This window comes from Morus notabilis, unplaced genomic scaffold, assembly GCF_000414095.1.
Source record: "Morus notabilis unplaced genomic scaffold, ASM41409v2 Scaffold285, whole genome shotgun sequence".
NCBI lineage: Eukaryota > Viridiplantae > Streptophyta > Magnoliopsida > Rosales > Moraceae > Morus > Morus notabilis.
Genome location: NW_010363065.1, coordinates 306,855 through 310,638, shown reverse-complemented (window position 1 = coordinate 310,638; position 3,784 = coordinate 306,855).

Here is a 3,784-nt window from a genome sequence, read left to right as displayed (position 1 = left end):
GTCATGATTTATCTTCACTTACCCCTATCAAATCACATATGTCATCCTACCAAATCCTAACCTACTCCTTGTACTTTTGTCCACTCTCTTATGTTTCCTTTGAAACCGTTAAAAATTATATTGAGTGTAAGGAAATACTTAGCCGACAGGAAATTCTAGTTTCTGACGGTTCCTTTTCTACTGCTTATTTACAATCCAATATTACTCCCTGACTACTTCGATAATACATTAAATTCTTTCTCGCGTCATATTTTGAACTGTTTCAAGTCTTGAAATTAATTCTAGACTGAACAAATTCTAAATTTAGATTTCTGTATTATATCCCGGGAATGACATTATTTCTGACAGTGTCAACTCCCGAGCTCACATTGTACCATTCTACTATAGGTATTTATCTTGTGACTTTAACCTAGCTGTCTGGCAATTAAGGATTTTCTCTTCTTTTAAAATGTCAGTGCGTTTTTTTTATACGCTGCTAACATCATGCTGTGCTTGGAGATTTTTGGAATTAAGATTCTCAAACTACATGTATACTGAAAATTCTTCTGCCTTAAAGTACGGTGAGAATTTATCGATCGAATTTGCTTGATCGTAAAACATGAACTTAGCATGAAATCTACTACAGAATTTAGGAATACAGATGTTAATTCCGTAAATCCTTCAGTTAGAAAATATAACATAGTATTTTCTAGGAAAATTATTGGCTTAAATACATAAATTGTATTATTTCAAGTCTGGGATTTTTTCAGTCATTACATTTACCAAGTGATAACTTTCAAATTCAAAGAAAAGCTGAAATTAATTAAAAAGGGAAATCCATAAAGAAAGTCTATTTTTCCTGGGGTCTAGCTAACTCTAACCCAAGATCCATATTCCACTTCTTTTTTTTGTTTTTTTTTAGTTTATGTGAATAGGGCAAAGAAAGCCAGGTCTATACAAAGCACGTTGTTTACCAAACTATAAAAGAATGTAATGAAAAAGATAATGAGTTACGTGTTTTTTTTCCTCCATCAAGTTCTTTGAAAATTTTAATGAAAGTTTCAATTAAAAAAAAAAAAAACACGTCTCTTGAAGGTTTCTAATATTAATCTTAGAGTTACGTGATTTTTTTTCCTCTCTTTTTGTTTTTTCTTACTAATCATAAAGCCTCCTTAATCCCATTATCACTAATCAAAAGCATAACATTTTTTTTTTTGTTGGCATTCCATGTACGCTTTATCATTCACTTACCACCTCTCCAATTGGCATTTCACGGGGTAAATTCAGTTTTTGGCCCTGTATGTGAAATTGATGGGGAATCTGAGATTTCTGTAATCTCTTCCTCGGTACATTTAGAGGGATTCGTTCCCTGATTCGAATCATGATTCGTGATTCGCTACAGTATTTTCTCTCACAAAAAATACACGTAAATCAAAAATGGTTCGAATCACATGATTTGAATCCTCCAACCAAACGTCCTCGAATCTATATTCCTAACCCACCTTTGAAGCTTCAACTCTCATTGGGGCTTTAGAAAGACACATTAACTATATCTCAGGCCTAGGAGTAAAAAATTTTAACCAATAAAAGAACAAATCTCCAGATGAGTAAGTTAGAATATTACTAATATACTTTTGAGATAAGGTGTTGGAGGGAAAAGGCACCAAATGACATATCAAAGCAACATTAAAATTAGAGTGGGGTATGAGAGGTTAAATTAGGTATTATGAAAATAATATCTATAAAAGGATAAAAATTTTGAAATCTATTAGAGAAGTATTAATTATTAGGGATATCTATAAATTTTATGGGTGTAAATATAATTACTCTCCGCAAAAAAATAAAAAAAGAAAAAGAAAAATGATAAAAAGTGAGACATCCATTAAAAACAACATGAACTAATTAATTAGATAGAAAAGCCAGCACCCTACACGGAATTCAAATCACATGTCTAATTTCAGTGTCTTAATTAATGTCTAATCAATTAAATATGCCACATCATTTAAATAAAGGCTGTGTTCGTTTCTCTTATTGAGATTTGTGATTTGAGTTGAAGTAATGTATTAAAGTTAATTAACAATCTCATTTGAAATTGGAGTTAGTGTTGGGGAGTGCACATGGGTTATGAAGTTTGAATTTGGAATCAAGTCTGAGGTGTTTAGTTGGATACAATTATGATTCCAACTACCAAATTAATTCTCCCAAAAATTATATACCAAAAAAAAAAAAAAAGGAAAACGTTAACTACTCTTGGTGCAAGGAGCTTTTATGGCCGATAAGTACGTGAAGTGGACGAACAACAAATTTATTATTATTATTATTAATTTTTTTTCAGTTTGTTACGTTAAAGAAAATAAAATGAAAAAGAAAGGGAAAAAAAAAACAAATTGTCCATAAGTAGCACAAAATATCATATTACACAACGGAATTGTTTCATGTAATATAATTGAAATATATCTAACTAGTGATTGTGATTTCCTCCCTGGGAAAGCCACATACTCTAGCTTTTTCATCCCTTAGCGGTGTTCCCATTTGCTTGTGTTACCTGATTTAGGTTGTGATTTTGATTAACATCTTCTTCCGTGTTCTTTGGATTTAACAATCGGTACTCCATCTCACAAGTACGGGTTTAGGAGTATGTCCTCATGCTGAAACATGCGGATGAAGTTATGAAGGACAACACAAGTAATATGTATTTTCACCTATTTACTTGTGACGACCCTCCTTGGGTGGCCGTTACTATATCTGAATTTAACTTGTACTTATTGGGATTTCTTAAAATTTGCGGAACAATTTTTTTTTTAAATATAAGAACGAATAATTTCATAAATCGTATCTTTCAACTGAGCGGCGTTTGAACTCTTATTTCAAATACTCTTTAAAACTAGCCAATTCAATCGGGCCATCTAATTTGACTTTAAAACGGATTTCATGAGAAATCTTCAATTCAAGTACTTCTTAAAGTCCTTTTAAAATCCTTTCAAAATTAGTCATTTAAATCGTCATGTTTAAAATTTGTTTATTTGTTGCATGCACTATTGCAACATTCAAAAACTTAAAAACTCAAGACTAGGGTTGTTAGCTACAACCTCGGTTCTCTTAACATACATATGTACATATATTTTTTAAACATACGTGCTTGAAACCTTTTAATCATATATACATATACATGATTTTACTTTAACTTACTGCGGAAGATTTAAGTGTGAGCGGTATCCATTCCCATATCTACCATTCGTCCGCCGCTCGCCATTGCCCTTCAAGAATTGCTGACAGGTTTCTTACCTACAACATGAACATATCTGATTGAGCTTTCGCTAAGCAAGTAGGAACTATCTCTCACAAAATAACTGTAACTACACATGAATAAATATGCATGAGCTGATTATGCTTAATTATGATGTCTTATCATAGGCTTCTTATCTTATCTTATCTTTCTTACTGATGGGCCGAGTGCTCGTACCACTTGCCCGCAATCATCGGGATGTGATGGTTTGCAAGGTCCCCTATGACACTGTGATTATAACTGAACTGAATGCCTCCCTCTCAGAGGACATTATTATATTTTTTTTCTTTTCCCTTGGGAGCCTGAGTCACCTCCCTCTTAGAGGCTGGTATGTCAATCAACTGAGATTATTCTTATAAGTTCTTCTTGACTTATTAAGGTGTATGCATTATGACATAGCATAGCATACTATAACATGGAATATACTCAAACACATATAATTCATGTGCATTGCTTAAGTGTATGCAATATGATCTAGCATAGCATACATAACATTAAATTAACTCAAACACATAATTA